Source organism: Amblyraja radiata, chromosome 13 (assembly GCF_010909765.2).
Source record: "Amblyraja radiata isolate CabotCenter1 chromosome 13, sAmbRad1.1.pri, whole genome shotgun sequence".
NCBI classification, from domain to species: Eukaryota; Metazoa; Chordata; class Chondrichthyes; order Rajiformes; family Rajidae; genus Amblyraja; species Amblyraja radiata.
Genome location: NC_045968.1, coordinates 3,236,575 through 3,255,116, shown reverse-complemented (window position 1 = coordinate 3,255,116; position 18,542 = coordinate 3,236,575). Strand labels below are relative to the sequence as shown.

Here is an 18,542-nt window from a genome sequence, read left to right as displayed (position 1 = left end):
TAATTGTTTGTGAGTGTCTGTGGGATCCATCAGCTTCATCGCCCTCAGGCGTTTACTCCCCTTCCATCGCCTCCCCTCCCTTGTCGGAGTGCAGGGATTATTTTTACTTGGGGTTAGTGGGTGGGGGTTGAGAGTTCGCGCTGTCGACCACCCATATCGGCCTGTGCATGAGGTATTTCCGCGCCTCCACAGGCTGCAGGTGTACCAGCATTGTTATGTGTGTCATCACCTCGTTCACATTCCCTAGAGAAGATTCCGCAGATTTCGCTCCGAAATGGTGGCATTTTTCTCCCCCCTCCCCAACCCCCCCGCCCTCGCCACGTCTTCCAGCCTCTCACCTCTCTTTTAAAGGAAGCGATCCTGGAATGGGGGAAATTCTGCTATCCGAGGTATTTCACTTTTTTTTACACACTCGCCTGGGTGCGCGGCGTCTTCCCCGGCGAGAAGATGAGCCTTTGCTAGGAATCGCATTTTACTTGTGAAAAACAGCGCCGCGCATAGTCTGTGAGCCCGACCACACAGCTCTGCGGGTAGCGGGGTGGACAAGGGTTAACAGTGGGGTTTGGGAGAATGGTGGGCTGTCTCGGTAGAAATGTGAATTGTGCCTAATGAGCGTTCTCGCTGCTTAAAGACAGCGGCGATCAATCGTTTAACACCGCAAGAATTGACCGAGTTGTAAATTGCAAGACTCGCAACCTCTTGCAGTAATGAGTAATCCCTGAGCGAAATTAGGTATTTGCAGGCAAGGCGATGGACAGGTACAGAACAGTGATACAAATGCATCCCACAGTTCACTTGCAACGTGCCCAGCGACTAAGAGACGCTTAAAGTATTGGAGACGGGTGCAAGTTGCAAAGAAAGACGTCAAGTCAAGTCACCTTTATTGCTATAGCACAGTTAAAAAACAACTCTCGTTGACCAAAGTGCTTTACATTGGTGGAGGTACTAACGTTATACAACAGTGGTTCATAGATTAAGTACATACATCACTACATACATCTAGCCCTCGCGCAGAGGACGTCAAAAAGGCTTGGGATTAGAGATGAGTTTTAAGTCTCGACTTCTTTAAGACGAGACTTAAAAGGGGTTGGCAAGTTCACCCCGAATGCTGGATGGAAAACGAGTGAAATATTCGCTACCAGCAAGTATTGATCTGGCACCAATACTGAGTTTTTTGGGGGTCTTGTTCAACAACGGACTTATTAGAAGGTTTACAGGGGATAGATGTTTTTTTTCGCCTCATTGTTAATTTGGCCACCCTTTCCATTATCCCGGGGGGCATTTCCACCTCCATATCTTGCAAGAAATAAATCATTCTTAATACTATGCATGAATTAATGTCCTTCGCGTGTGTTGTTGAAATGCAATTAAAATATGGGTACTCAATTTCAATGAAGAAAATTACATGAATTGAGACGTTCTAGAAGCAGAATAAAGCGGTTCGACTCGCCAAGTCTACTCCGCCATTTAATCATGGGTGATCTATCTGTCCCTCTCCCCCCAATTCTCCTGCCTTCTCCCCATAAATAAATGAATACCACGAGATTAATGGATCCAGCTATGTGACGATGAACCCCTCTATATAATTTTCAGTAGGATTGAATCGGGGGTGGGGGGCTGCAGGACTTGCATTCACTGAAGTGACTCTTCTGAAAGATCACCGTTCTTCAGTGGGAGAAGATAATTCGCCCGCTGAATTCCTGTTCAGCTCAAATTACCACGGTAGCCACGTGAATCCCATGGGGTCACGCTGAGAGAAATATTTTCTCGCATGCCCCTGTCCTAAGGATGAAGTGTTCAAACTGCCCGTATCCTCGAACATAGAAGGTTACAGTTTCACCGAACACACAGCTAACAATGGCCTGTTTCCTTTATCATCGTCACTTATTTTTTTGCAATCTTTCATTCATCTGTTCCATGTCTCTCTACATCACCGTTTGTATCTCTCGTTTCCATTTCTCCCCGACTCTCAGTCTGAAGAAGGGTCTCGACGTCACCTATTCCTTTTCTCCAGTGATGCTGTCTGACTCGCTGAGTTACTCCAGCTTTTCGTGTCTATCTTCGGGTTAATTTTACGCCACCTCTACTAACAAAATGACAAAGAGAGCGCGAGTAGACGCAATCCTTCCGTCAGTAATCTTTATGCATGCCTTTGAAAATAGACGGCGGGGTTGCATTGAATGCTAGGAAAGGAACTGCAGATGCTGGTTTACAAAAAGGATGTTCTTTCTGTGCCATTAATTATTTAAATTCCCCCAACACATTCAATACGATTTCAGAAATCTGTCTGATCCAAAATTGAATATATATTTAAAATACAACACAACTTGGGGTATTACATCTATTAATATATGCATTTCCATCAATCTTCGAAGAGCAAGTCATAGTTAGTCGGGCCGCAGAGGTCCCAGTGATGAGATGCGAGTTGCCAACATTTTTAGCAACTCACTAAGGATCCGATTAAGTACATCTAGTAAATGCCGGAAGGAACTGCAGATGCTGGTTTGCACCGAAGCTAGACACGAAATACTGTAGAAACTCAGCGGGTCAGGCAGCATCTCTGGAGAAAAGCCATAGGTGGCGTTTTGGATATGCGCGTGTCAGAAGTCTGAAGAATGGTCTCGACCCGAAACCTCACAATAGGCAATAGACAATAGGTGCAGGAGTAGGCCATTTGGCCCTTCGAGATAGCACCGCCATTCAATGTGATCATGGCTGATCATCCACAATCAGTACCCCGTTCCTGCCTTCTCCCCATATCCCCTGACTCCACTATCTTTTAGAGCCTTATCTAGCTCTCTCTTGAAAGCATCCAGAGAACCTGCCTCCACCGCCCTCTGAGGCAGAGAATTCCGCAGACTCACCACTCCTCACTTACTCCTTTTCTCCAGCGATGCTGCCTCAACCGCTGAGTTTCTCCAGTATTTTGTGTCTATATTAAATTAAGAGAATGGGGTTAGTTCCAAACTGACCAGGACAAGGATCTGAGCTTGACCATTAATTAACACCTCTGAAAATACCCTTTCTCACCAGGGATCAGTTATGGATTTAGCAAGGTAGAGAAAAGTGCTGGAGAAACTCAGCGGGTGCGGCAGCATCTATGGAGCGAAGGAAATAGGCAACGTTTCGGGCCGAAACCCTTCTTCAGACAGGATATAGCATTCCCAGTTTGTTCTCTATGCCAGGCTAAATGTTCCGAAGCAGCTCTCCTACCAGTTGTTTAGCTGGGATAATGCAACCTACATGTTTTTGGTAGAGTCTTGCTCGCACTAAATTCCTTCACGCGAACTATGCGAATAATGCAAGCACGACCACCCTTGGCGTAAAAACACAAACATTTTATCATGTTAAAAAAGAAACACGCGACGAAATACTAATGCATTGAACAAACTGACCAGTTTGTACAAGGTAGACACTTGGCAACCAATCGTTTCAACAAATGGATGGAGCACGAAGATATCAGTGCAGTTTATGTGTGTGTGGGGGGGGGGGGGGGGGGGGGGAAGAGACAGAAATGCTGGAGTAACTCAGCGGGTCAGGCAGCATCTCTGGAGAGAAGGAATGGGTCGAGACGTAAAGGGTCGAGACCCTTCTTCACAATCTGCTGCCTGTCCCACTGAGTTACTCAAGCATTTTACATCTATCTTCGGTGCAGTACCTTCCTACATATTTTATATGGATCATCGATTATAATAATCTAGAAGTGTCGGTCGGAACTGCTGATGTTGAGTTATAACCGCAGATAGACACAAACATGCTGGAGTAACTCAGCGGGTCAGGCAGCATCTCTGGCGAAGAAGAATATGTGAATCTTCGTGTCGAGACTGAAGAAGGGTCTCGAGAGTTTAAGTTTATTTGGACCTATACATTGTTTCGTAAGGAAATAACCTGTAGGCAGGGCAACGTCCTAAAATACAGCTCCCATTAATGTGGGGGAAAAGGCAATATGTGCTGAAGTAATTCAGCTGATCAGACAGCATCTCTGGAGAACATGGATAGATGTAGGAACTAATTGTAGATGCTGGATTATACCGAAGATAGGCACAAAGATCTGGAGTAACTCAGTAGAACAGGCAGCATCTATGGAGAGAGGAATGGGTGGCGTTTCAGGTCGCGACTCTTTTTCAGTGGCGTTTAGGGTCGGGACCCCTCTCTTTCGACCTATTGTAAACCAGCATCTGCAGTTCGTTGTTCCTCCATGAATGTGGATACTGGCTCAGGTTTCAGAAGAATACTGTGCTTTCAAACGACTAAATTTATTACATATAATTGAAATTTTAAAAAATGGCAAAAAGGAATAATGGCAGGCTATTGTTTTCAGTAAATAGCTTAAAATACCTTCTGTACTTTGACTGAACAAGAATTGGTCTTTGTTTGGCGACAGGGGGGGTTAGGCTTGAACCTATAATTCATTTTAGACAATGTTGAATGGCAGCCCAAGGAAATGAAAACATGGAAAACATAGTCTCTTTACTGTTTTCTTCTTACCCCCCCCCCCCCCCCCACCCTCCCACAAAAAAAAATCATGAAGACCACCATCTCCCCGAGCCTTGGAATGACTTCCAACGTACCGTCAACATTTCAGATGCAGAAGGGTCTCGATCCGAAACGTCACCCATTCCTTCTCTCCAGAGATGCTGCCTGTCCCGCTGAGTTACTCCAGCTTTTTGTGTCTATTTTCAGATGAGGACGTGCAATTGTTTATCAAGATCCATGTCTAGGGAAGGGGTCAAGTTTGTAGAATTCTATCAGATTGCTTTTCCAACCAAATGGTGAAACGCTAATTGAAACACTACAATATTGTGGTAATTATGTATAAACGATAACTTATTTTATTTCCTGATATGAAGGCAACAGTTTTCACGTTCAATGCATTAATATTTCCTTTAATATTCGACTTGAATATTAAGTGGTTTACAGTGTGTAGGAAGGAACTGCAGATGCTCATTTAGACCGAAGATAGACGCAAAATGCTGGAGTAACTCAGCGGGACAGAAATCTCAACCTGAAGAAGGGTCTCGACCCGAAACGTCACTCATTTCTTCTATCCGGAGATGCTGCCTGTCCCGCTGAGTTACTCCAGCATTTTATGTCTATATTATAATGGGAATAAAGGAACATTTACAACATGAACTGTGTATCATTATGTATGATGGCGAGTCCTTGATACATGGGTTGAGTAGAAACATAGAAACATAGAAAATAGGTGCAGGATGAGGCCATTCGGCCCTTCGAGCCAGCACCGCCATTCATTGTGATCATGGCTGATCGTCCCCTATCAATAACCCGTGCCTGCCTTCTCTCCATATCAATTGACTCCACTAGCCCCTAGAGCTCTACCTAACTCTCTCTTAAATCCATCCAGTAACTTGGCCTCCACTGCCCTCTGTGGCAGGGAATTCCATAAATTCACAACTCAGTTTTTTCTCACCTCAGTGTTAAATGACCTCCCCTTTATTCTAAGACTGTGGCTCCTGGTTCTGGACTCGCCCAACATTGGGAACATTTTTCCTGCATCTAGATGGTCCAGTCCTTTTATCATTTTATATGTTTCTATACGATTTCCCCCTCATCCTTCTAAACTCTAACAGTGAATAGAAGCCTAGTCTTTTCAAACGCCCTAAGTCACCTATTCATTTTTTTTCTAAATTATCTCGAATGTAACTATGGCTAAAAGTCAATACCCGAAAAAAAGACGCAAACATAGATATTATTTTTGAGTGCATGTTCTATTCCCGGGGAAAGCAAGTCAATCAGAATGATGTAGAAGAACAGAAGATAAATAGCCTAGCTCTCTAGAATGTGAATGATTAATCCACTGGGAATGGTGACACTGTTTAATACTGGAGGAGAAAATTTATACATCAGGTCATTCGCATTGCGATTAACATTACTTCTGCTTTGGAACCTCAATCTGGTTTACTATCTTAGGTACACAAAAATGCTGGAGAAACTCAGCGGGTGCAGCAGCATCTATGGAGCGAAGGAAATAGGCAACGTTTCGGGACGAAACCCAAGGAAATAGGCAACGTTTCGGGCCGAAACCCAAGGTGTTCGATGTTCGATGTTCCAGGATCTGCAGTTCCTTCTTAAACAATTATTATCTTAGCATGTCCACCTTTAAATGCGATCAATGGCACACCTGCATTTCTTTTGCACATGAGGGTTGGCTCCGTGATGCAGATTAAATCTCTCTCTCTTCTGAATGTGACTATGGTGATAAATAGATCTGAATGAGGAAACTAACAGGATGGGTGTGGAGATTATTTTTTAAACAAATTGAATGCTTTTACTTTTGAACGCATTTGTTACTTTCACAAATATCCCAGCCAGAGAGGGGGAGTGTTAGATATTGCTTTGGGATGCTATCAGTAAGTATATACGGTCATATTGTTTTTTAGATAAACGACGAATCATAGTTTCATAGCAAGCAGTCCATCAATTAACAGAGAGGAATTGGAGCTAACATTGAAAATACAGGGTTTACTGTAGAAAGTTATCTATGCAAGTCACGTGTTATGTTAGTTTGTTCTGGCCTATAACTGGGTCAAATAAGTATAAGCTCAGCGCTTAAATCAGTTCTCGTTGATGTTTGAAATAGCTGTTGTTTTGCATCTGAATGAAATGTTTGATTAGTTATTCTACTGGATTTTCAGGAAAGAACTGTGTACGTTCATATTTCTTACTTCAGGTTGACAGGGACAATAAGAGGGCGAGGGATGTAGAACAAAAAGAGGGCAGAGCAGGGTTAGGGAAGAGAGAGGGAGAGGGAGAGAGAGGGCGAGGGAGAGGGGAAATATGTTTTCAATAACTGAGATGTTAGTGTTTCTTTGTGGATGATAATGAAATGTTATCAATTTCTTTCGTGGATGCAAATTATATATTTCTTAAATTACATCATGCACTGTCGATCACTAACTAGCTCAGTTGAACTAACTGCGGGAAATTAAATTGTTCCGCTAAATATTTGTGTTGGGCCTCCTGTCTATAATGGTTTGTGGAGTGTTTGATGTTGACCTAAACGGATCCGAACAGTAACTATTTAAAATCCAGAATAAATAGCAAATACTAAAGCTAAATAATAAATATACAGATATTGTTGGAGCTGGAGTAGGTACTGTACCAAAAACGAGCACCACTGAAATATTCTAGTTGCATTCCATTCTGTGCCCTGAGTTCCCATTCAATTTCCCCTTGTGAATAGCAGATTGCTGGTCTGCTGTCGGTTATATCTTGAGATTAATGCTGATTCCCTTCCTGTGAAGGGATGAAATACACAACCATAGGTGAACTGCGTCGAGATGTAGCATTATTATCAGGGCAACTTTACAGATGTGACAACTGATGTCGCCATTCGTATACATTCAATGCTTATAACACAAAGAAAAAAAACACCCCATTGTCGTCTGTTTATGAAGAAACAGCAGATGCTTGTTTATACCGAAGATAGACACAAAATGCTGGAGCACCTCAGCTCGACCCGAAACGTCGCCCATTCCTTCTCTCCGGAGATGCTGCCTGTCCCGCTGAGTTGCTGCAGCATCTGTGTCTATATTCTTGTACACTTACATGATTTTTCGGTGTCTTTATTCTTTTAATGTACGCTGCAGGAATTATATAGGATGGAAAACGCGACCAATGCAAGTTAACGTACACTCCGCTAATGTTTAAAAAAAAAATATGATGCATGTTTATCCAAGTGCAACAAATGATCTTTGTACTACATCGTAAGCTGTTGATTTCAAGTGTTATAATTAGTGAGCAGTAAGCACCGCGACCGTATTAGCCAAAAACATTTGCAATTATCAGGTAAGAAAATTAACAAGTAATTATAATTGGGTTCAATTGCGCTTTAGCTAAATGGCGGAAGTGGCATAGAGGGATGAGTTATAATCCGAATTAGTGCCAATGAAATCGAACCCAGTGTATCTATTGAGCGATGGCGCGAATCAAATAACACTGTGAAAGGATTATAAAGAAAGATTTACATTATTGTCCCGGTTTATCTCTTAAACATGTTAACACCACTCCGCAATGTAAGCTGCCGTTTACTTCCTGACCAGGATGTTTTCGATTCAACATTCATATATGCATTCTTGTAAAATTGTAAAAACACATAACTATGTCCGTGCCATCACTGTATGGCGGGAGAGAAACAAGCAATGAAGATCTGCTTTAAAAGGTTCCCTCTTTTTACACACCTTATATAGAAAAATTAAAAAAAGTTCAACTGAACACGGTAGCCCATTTATTATAGGGAATAATGTAACTGAGATATTCCACGTTGATTCCGTGGCGTGAAAAACGCTTTAATTTTTGTTGCTCCCGATCAAAATCATAAGCAGATTAAGATCAAATAATATACCGAGGAAAGTGCATGGATATACAAAGCTGTAGATAGGCACAAAACGCTGGAGTAGCTCAGCGGGACAGGCAGCATCTCTGGAGAGAAGGAAATGGGGACGTTTTAAGTCGAGGCCCTTCTTGTAGGCATCCGTCTACTTCAGAAACTTGGCCCTCCAAATGAAGGCAATACTTGTGACAACTCTTTATCGTAGATGAGGCTGTTACCCTAACGTACTCTACACCCTATGTTACCCGAAAGTTTGGATTCCATGCTACTGTATTCTGACCCAGATCTGTCAAGGACCGATGGTGTGGTGTCTGTCTGTGCACCAGTCTCCCCATGTTAAACAAAGTCATGCACAGGCATCCTCCATGAGAGGACATTCATACTCGTTTCGAGTGACCGTCGATGATGATAGGACTCATTATTACCAATATTATCCATAATTTAGGCGTTGCAATATTGGTGTATTTATTAATCGAAATGTGCAAATATTTTAAGTAACGCGCTACATTTGAAACGATCTATTCATTAATAATTCTTCCCTGTGGGAATCGTTATATTGCAGGCACGTTTGGTATACATAAGGCTCCCGCAAGCCCAGTATTGATTAAAAAAATACTATGCATTGCAAGTCAAATTATTTATTTTTGAAGTTGGACAGAAAAAGCTGGAGCAACTCAGCGGGTCAGCTAGCATCGCTGGAGAAAAGGAATAGGTGACGTTTTGGATCGAGGCTCTTCTTGAAATGACATCTATTGCCTTCTCTCCAGAGATGCTGCCTGCCCCGCTGAGTTACTCCAGCTTTTCGTGTCTATCTTTGGTTTACACCAGCATCTGCAGTTCCTTCCAACACATGTTTTTATGTTGTGCTGGATGGTCGTAACAGGACAGTCGTTGAAATTAATCACCTAATGAAGGGTCCCCACCCGAAACGTCACCTATCTTCCAGAGATGCTGTCTGACCCTTCAGCACTTTTGTAAACCAGCATCTGCAATTCCTTCTGCCTATCTGAATATTTGCTGATCATAACATAACATAACATAACATAACATAACATTTGCTGATCATAACGCTGTAACATAATGTATTCACAAAGCAAGCCTTAAAGACATCAGAAATATCTAACATTTTCCATGTATTGAAACAGTACGTTATATCAGGGGTCTTGAAATGACGCTGAAAAATCTTAATGATATCGATGTTTCCTGAATCTTGCCGAGTTGCTATTGAACCGAAATTATTTATCTGACATACAATTTCAATTAGTTGTTCTACTTGGATAAAGATCACACACTGATTTTCTGATCACACATTGAAGGGTCTCGACCCGGAAGTCCATCTATCCATATTTTCTAGAGATGCTGCCTGACCCGCTGAGTTACTCCAGCACTTTGTGTCTTTCGTTTTGTAGACCAACATCTGCAACTCCTTGTTTGTCCTTTCTACATTTATATTGAGTTTATGTGGTGGATAAAACGTGTAGGAAGGAACTGCAGATGTTGGTTTAAACCGAATATAGACACAACAAGCTGGAGTAACTCAGCGGGACAGGCAGCATCTCTGGAGAGAAGGAATGGGTGACGTTTCGGGTCGAAACCCTTCGTCAAATTTATAGACTTGCATGGTAGATAGATTGACGAGATTTGCGAATTCCTGTAAACACAAAACGCTGGCGGAACTCACCGGGGTCAGGCAGCATCTGTGGAGGGAATGAACACAAGACGATTCGGGGGGATCCTTCCTCAGACTGTCTGAAGAAAGGTCTCGATCCAAAACACCGCCTGACGCCACGCTCGTATGATTTAATGTAGTCTTTTCCGTTACAATGCATAGTACCCGCGACCAAAAATTGCTCTTTAATCTCAAATTTCTTCTAGGAATCAGTTGGGGGATTATATAGAAGGTAACTCTACCCTCGTTTGGGAAATGGTGCCTTTACATCAAAATCTAGGGTTTTAAGAAGGTGCCAATAATATTTTGAATTCGACCATTTATTTTACAAGCATGGACGTTACATAATGTAAGAAACATGGTAAATATCAAGATGCAGAGAATGGAGAACACAAATGGACTACAATGTTATCCCAAACTCCAATCCTACATAATGAGATCCAACACATTGCTAAACCATGGGCTGATTATTTCCACAATGGTTCGTGAGTATTATTTTTCAGTTCCTGGAATGTATTTTGTGAAGTACTTTGGGGATGACTACATCTTAACAACTGGTTCAGCATATTGACACATTTTACATTCCTTTGTACATTCATTTTCGCCGAAGGTGATTCCTACAAACGAGGAATATTTAACATTTTACAACATTACTTTGGTCACGAACATCAGTATTAGAGCAAGATGGTCACTTCAAGCCATCACCTCATCCACAACTCAATTTGTGTGTGAAAGGTGAATGCTGTAAAAAAACAGATTCTGATCTTTGTCCAAATATGATATGCCGTTGGAAATTCGGTCTCAATATTGCTTCGTTTCATTCAACACACAAATCAAATCACGAGAGAATTTACAAGTAGATGTTTTGTGTTACTTCAAAATCCATGATCCCACAGTGCCAAATGCAGTGGAATAATTTAACTCCCAATGTTTACATGTTAATAACCCGCTCTTGACTAGTTTTCTTTAGAAATTCAGCAGGTTACACCATGCATTTGGCCTAAAAAAACACATAACCTCAGTAAGGGACAGGCGGATTCTTATGCAACATTTTACCTTTAAATAAAACCGTGCTGTAGGTCATTGTAGTTTTAACAAAACTTTGAGTGCGGCTATAGGCACAACATGTCGGAGTACCTCGGCAGGTCAGGCAACATCTCTGAAGAAAAGGACCAGGTGACGTTTCGGGTCGATACCCTTCCTATTGCCTCGCTGTGGACCAGTGTTCCCTCTCACCTGTTCTTGTTAAAATTGGCGGTGACTTTAAAAAAAAAAGGAAAAATTACAGTGGGTTTAATATTCCGTGATGGTTGAGGGAGATATCTGCATCAATATATCTTGTCAACGCGCAAGGCATCCCTTCGCAAATTGCAGCCACATGAATGGAGATACAGTTAAGACTCACAGTCGGCATCGTTGTAAATACATCGTTAGAAATTGCTTCCTTATTATTATCTCAGATTAATATGCAATGTTTGATTCTTCTACCAAATGCGAGAATTGCAAGTAAGTCCACCTATTGTATCTAATTGCCCTTCAGTTGGACAGGTTATCTAATTGCCCTTCAGTAGTCAAGGGTCAACTGCCCTTCCTTTAGCAACATATCTCTCACAGCACTGAAGACCAGAAGCTCTTTCCAAACGCGCATGTGTGTATCATAACTCGTTTGTCTATAATTAATTAATTTACTGCAATTAATTTATCCAGTTCCCATGGCGGAACTTTAGCATTTCCCCCGTGGATTATAAATTACTGCTCTAGGCAAAATAACCCAGGGCCACGTCAACAACACTGACCAGAGGAATAGTCACACACAGTCACAGTGTGACAGTTGGTGTTTTAAAACATCATTTTAATAATTGTATATTTTAGTTTGCATCAACTCTACACTTAAATAAGTCGTTTTAAAGGAGAATTTCTTAAACTTCCACGATATTATTTTAAACCATTTTAAACAAATGTTAATCTTTAGCAAGATTGTTTTCAACCATGTAGGTTACACGTTCCAATTTCTCCTTTAAACGAAGGTTGGTTTCTTTGCAGAATTCTGTACAGTACTTGTTGAAGTAATTTTCTTCGTTAGCGACGTTGACATTTTATTTTAAATCGCTCTACAAATCGGCACATTGGAATATTATGCACGATATGTCCTTGTGATCAAGCTGAGGAACAAAGATCCTGTCAGTTTATGCAAAGCCCATTGCATGCGCCGCATGCAGGGAGACGATGGGGTGGAAACAAATGCTCCCAGTACTGGGAATGGAATGACGAAGGGTCCCGACTGGAAAAGTCCCCAGTATATTAACTCCATAGATGCTGCCTGACCCGTTGAGTTCCTCTTGCACCATGTGGTTTAAAACAAAAGGAATAATACTGTGGTACAGAAATTGGGCGCCTCGTGTTTGTCTCAAGTAACTGTGTGTGAAACCGACAAATAAATGAAGTGGTGGAAAACCAAATCAGTTATTTGTGTGGTTCAACAAAACATTATAACGTAAAAACATTTAAAAGATTTTTAAAAAATGGTTCGAAGAAGGGCTCCAACCTGACAAGTCGCCTATCCTTGTTCTCTAGAGATGCTGTCTGGCCGGCTGAGTTACTCCAGCACTCTGCTTTTTGCTCAAGATTGCAGCATCTGCAGTTTCTTGTGTTTCCGAAACATCCCATCCACAGATGCTGTCGGAACTTCTGAGTTACTCCAGCACTGTGTGCTTTTTGCTCAGGATTGCAGCATCTGCAGTTTTATTGTGTCCACTAAGCAAGTTATTATTGTTAATTGTTTATTAATAATAAGCTAATTTGACGCGGTTTTATTCTGTGAATGTTGTAAACTGATACGTTTAATGATTGCACGTGTATGATTTGCGACTGGCGTTCATTGAGGAAGGAGATAGGCACGTAATCTGGGGGATTTGGGGCGACGAGTCTCCTTTTGATGAGCGGAGAATCCGGCTCTCTAAGTCACACACGCCGGGGAATCAAGAGACCAAAGCAAACAGCCCTCCTCTAATATCCCACTCACACGCACACGGTTTTCACATGTTGTTCAATATGTTTTGAGCAACATTTTTCAGCACCCAGATTTAAAACGGATGAATCAGAGAGGACCTAAATAAAACCTCAAATGAGATTTTGATTTCAACCCTTGGCATATATATTTTTTTAAATCTGCCTCATAAGTCCACATTCCTTACGGGTCAGAAGTGGCAACACTTCTGCCCACGGCGTTTGATTTCCACATGCTTCGCAACAGCTTTCTATTTGATCACACGTTCAACATTTCCGTCTTATTTTAAACGCATAAGTTCAATACACGATCCCATAATAACATTTCCACTAGAGACGGCTTACAAATTCCAGCCATATGTTTCAGTCTGGAAGGTGCAAATAGACCTCTACCCCATACACCTTATCATATTCCCATAAAGACTTTAAATTCTACCAAATGCAACTCCGCTTTGAAAAGCCAACGACTTAATTTCTCGTCGTTCCTGAACCATACTGAGGTGCAGAAGGAAAGATAAAAGCCAGAAAGACAGGTAAAAAATAATAATTCAGATATGTGTGTTGGATCAACTGACAATATAACAACTGACACTGGTCGCTGCAATAGGCGCAGGAGGTTGCAAAGAGTTAAAACGATTTCACACCAGCTTTTAATTAGCAGAAACCGTTCCTCAATTGAAACAAAAGAAAGCAACATAGAGGGCGTCTGTCTGAAATAGATGGGATGGAGTCAGTAAAGTGAACAAGTTCATCTGCAGGACAAAATCCAGCACTTTGAATACAAACCACGAACAGAATGTCATTTATGCAAACAATATGTCATCTGTGTAATGGCTCATTACACAACTATGAAACACATAAGCTACCCCTAGGCAGGAGATATGGAAACAAGCATGCCTGCTAACAATAACTAAATACTGAACATAAACCCTCAGGTAACACGAATCTGATCCAGGCCCTCCATCCTCTCTGTTATACACACAGTTCCACTTTAAATTCAGCGTCGGCCATTTGGTTTTCAACGCATTTAAATATATTCAAAAATTATATTTGCAGCTGCTTCCTATTTACGATGACGACGGATCAGACAACAGGGCAGAATTCCTGTTGTTTCTTAGTCGCACAACGGCCATTTCTCGGGTTGCTCATAAATATGTTGAACAGCTTCACCAAAGTGGACAATGTGGCAGTTTCGCCAAGAGAGAAATGAAGGCTTTTAGAACAAAAAAAAAGTAAAATATGCACGGCTGGTACTTAATAGCAAGGAACTGCAGATGCTGGTTTATACCAAAGAAATACCCAACATTCTGGAATAACAGCGGATCAGGCAGCATCTGTGGAGGTAGACACAAAATGCTGGAGTAACTCAGCGGGACAGGGAGCATCTCTGGAGAGAAGAAATGGGCGACATTTCGTGTCGAGACCCTTCTTCAGATCTTCGGTGTAAACCAGCATCCGCAGTTCCTTCCGCCGCATGCAATTTCTGGACAACATGGCACAGATGACGTTTCGGGCCGGGACCCTTCTTCAGAATGATATTGAATATCAGATGAACGGTGTTTAATTAGATTAGTGATCCCGTGACTTTGATCCTCACGTTAGATCCAGGCCTTTTTGAAAACTGCACTCACACCACAGTCCACTGATGATATTGTTGGCTGTCGGAACCGTCTAAGGTGGGGAGAATCTGACTTTAGATCTTTTTGCCCTTCACAGTGTCTCTCCCCCCAGGTGGTTCCTGCTTCTTTTTAACACACCCTCTGTTATCTGTTGCCATACAATCCAAGGTCTGTTCGCCCTTTCCGATTCCAGCACAGATCCAAAGCCGCTTCACTTTCCCTTTCTGTAGAATCTTGTTCCAACCCAGTGTTTGTTCTCTTGATCCCTTATCTTCCTCTCTTCAACTGATCAAAAGTCCGAATTCTCAGCTGCTGCCGCAGAAGTGCGGTGCGGACCAGCTTTGCTGTTGCAATTCGTGTCACACGTTAAGCTGCAGTGGAGTGAACATTTTGTTTTTTTGAGCTGAATTCATGTTTAGTACCTACCTCACGATAAGATCGACGCCCAGGGTATTGACTCTATTCCTCCACCAGCCACCTCAACATGCTGAAATAGATGGCATGACACTGTTAAGAGTGTTTAATTGTCAAATGTACCTAAAACGGAACAATTAAATCCTTACTCGCAGCAGTACAACAGCTCCGTAAACACAGTACTCAAAGCTAACACAATAAACAAAAGAAAGTTCCATACATTTAAAAAAAAAAATCGCAATATTACTTCCCCACATCCCAATTTCCAAAACAAAATCCGAAGTTCCCAGTGAAAGCAAGGCGGTTTGTAATCGTTGGTGTTTCAAGTCAAGTCAAGTCACTTTTATTTCTATAGCACATTTAAAAAAACAACTCTCGTTGGCCAAAGTGCTTTACCTTGGTATAAGAATAGTATATACTTATACCAATGTATGTTTGTGGGGTTCAAGAGCCTGATGGTTGTTGGTGGTTCCATTTATTACAGAGATTAATTAAAATAAAACACATTCTGTCCATTGCTAGCAGTGCTTATTTCTGCCCCACCACAATGTTGTGTATCTCCTCTCCTGCTCCAGCCTCAATGCTGCTGCAGACTGGAACCATGCTCCTTTCATCTCTTGGCTTGCTATGGTCAACTTTATTCTTATTGATTTTCCACCATAGGTATGGCCTGCAATTCATCCTGTCCCAACTAACCAGCATGTCTGTTTGCTTTCTCCTAGTTAACAATGATCTATTCTATATTTTCCTTGTCCTGCATCTCTTTTGATGTCTCCTTTTCACACCTCACCCTTCCTTATCTCTGTTTCTCCGTCTCCCGTGACTCTCAGTCTGAAGTAGGGTCTCGACCCGAAACGTCCTTCTATCCAGAGATGCTGCCTGCCCTGTTGAGTTACTCCAGCATTTTGTGTCTGATTTTGGTGTAAACCAGCATCCAGAACAAGGGGTCAGAGTTTAAGGATAAGGGGGAAATCTTTTAGGACCGAGATGAGGAAAACTTTTTTCACACAGAGAGTGGTGAATCCCTGGAATTCTCTGCCACAGAAGGTAGTTGAGGACAGTTCATTGGCTATATTTAAGAGGGAGTTAGATGTGGCCCTTGTGGCTAAAGGGATCAGGGGGTATGGAGAGAAGGCAGGTACAGGATACTGAGTTGGATGATCAGCCATGATCATATTGAATGGCGGTGCAGGCTCGAAGGGCCGAATGGCCTACTCCTGCACCTATTTTCTATGTTTCTATGTTTCTATGACAGTTCCTTCCCACACCTCTCATTTTACTGAGCCACAGTGCTTCTCAATGCCCCTTTAGAACATAGAAATACACTCACATGAACAGGCTCGTTGGCCTACAATGTCTGTGCCAACACGGATTTCATCAGCCTACACATGGTCTATATCCATTCACCCCTGCCATTTACACATAGCTTTCTAGATTTCCCTTACATGTTTCTACCACGTCTATTACACCCTCTACTAGCAGCCCTCTCTACCATTGTATGTGTGAAAGAAAAGTCCCTCGCATCTCCTTTAAATTTCCCCTTTCCACCTTAAAGCTGTACCCTTTTTCTATCTTGGGATAAAATACCCTGGATGTCTACCCCATCTATGGCTTTATTACTTTTATAAACTTCTATCAGATTTCCACACAACCTCTGTTGCCACAGAGAAAACAACCCAAGTTCATTCAACAGTTTTTAAAACTGGTTTATCTTCAAATTCCTCAACAATCGTGTTCCACTCTATCTCTCTATATCGATGTTGGGGAAGTCCAGAACAAGGGGTCACAGTTTAAGGATAAGGGCAAAGTCTTTTAGGACCGAGATGAGAAAAACATTTTTCACACAGTGAGTGGTGAATCTCTGGAATCCTCTGCCACAGAAGGTAGTTGAGGCCGGTTCATTGGCTATATTTAAGAGGGAGTTAGATGTGGCCCTTGTGGCTAAAGGGATCAGGGGGTATGGAGAGAAGGCAGGTACAGGATACTGAGTTGGATGATCAGCCATGATCATATTGAATGGCGGTGCAGGCTCGAAGGGCCGAATGGCCTACTCCTGCACCTATTGTCTATGTTTCTATGTTTCTTCAACCTCCTCTATCCTACAGCCTTCAATATTACTAATCTGTGCTTTTGTTCCGCCCCCCCCCCCCCCTCCCCTCAACCTGCTCACCCGCCCTCCCCACTCTACCATTAATTTCATGTTAAATAGTAACCACTCATGGTTTTCATTATCTTTGACTATACTTGCACACTCTTATCAGACACAGAGACTGCAGATGTTGGAATATTGAACACAAAACAATCTTCTGGAGGATCAGACAGCATCTGTGGAGGGGAGTGGACAGTTGCAATTTCAGGTTGAGATCCTTCCTCGAGATTGTTCTTAGAAAACATATTTATTTTCCATTTCATTAAAATATCTATCTTTTTGATATAATTGTCAGTCAAATTATGCAAATTTGTATGTTTTTTGTTTAATTATTTTTCTAATTTGCCCCATGTGAATTGCTTTCCATTTTTTAAATATGCCACATAAAAGCATATTGTTAAGATAGTGAAATTTGAAAAACTAACTATCTAGGCAAATTCCAGGCTGTTTTCTGAAAGTTGTCTGCTGCGCCCTTTTGAACAGCCTATTATTGGTTTCTCCGATCATACTGATTGGGCATCTGATGGTGTTCATAGTTTTTATGTTGTTCTTTTTTCATTGGATCCAAAGATCCAAACATATAATTTAACAATTTATTTTGCAAAATGTGGCCATTAATCCACCAATTTCTTGTGTTTCCTCAATTGATACTAATACATTCACTATGTCTTCAGCTCTCTGGAATCTAAACATTAAAATCCCTTCCTAACCGCTTCTGCCTCCCACGGAACTTTTTTTTTCTCGTTTATTATATTGTTTGCAGAGTACTATATTTATATATTCTGTTACGCTGCTGCAAGTAAGAATTTCATTGTTCTATCTGGGACAAATGACAAGAAAAAGGTCTTGACTCTCTTCTATTTGAGGCACTTCTTAAAACCTACGTATGTGACTAAACATTTGATCATTTTTAAATTAAGTTTATGCCTCTTAATCCAAATATATCCGCCACTTGTGATAAATGTCTAGCCCAAAAGGCAACTATAACACACTCCTTAGTTTCCTGCATAAAACTTTATAGATTTTGGAATGATATTTTTGAAATATTTACAAAATTGTTCAAGACAAGAATGGAACCTAATACTGAAATGATTATATTTGGCGTAATGGAAGATGGGAATATATTGAACACATCTCAAAATCTATTCCTTAACTATGGTTTAATAATAGCAAAAAAATTAATTCTTAAATTTTGGAAGGGTACATCAATACCAACGCTTAAAATGTGGATTGCAAGTATGTTGGACACCGCTCATCTTGAGGAAATGCGATTCCTCCTAATGGATAAATCAGACCAATTCATAACGAGTTGGTCTCCATTCGTCGTTTTTT

The 18,542-nt window shown here is 41.5% G+C and overlaps 1 long non-coding RNA gene across 1 annotated transcript in view; it reads left to right on the top strand.

Annotated features, from left to right (window-relative positions):
- The first annotated feature begins 323 nt into the window (after window positions 1-323).
- The window catches only part of LOC116979549, a 76,639-nt gene continuing 58,420 nt past the window's right edge, over window positions 324-18,542 (top strand). Inside the window, exon 1 of the long non-coding RNA XR_004413741.1 lies at window positions 324-389. This is a non-coding gene — a long non-coding RNA (uncharacterized LOC116979549). The remainder of the gene's footprint in view (window positions 390-18,542) is intronic.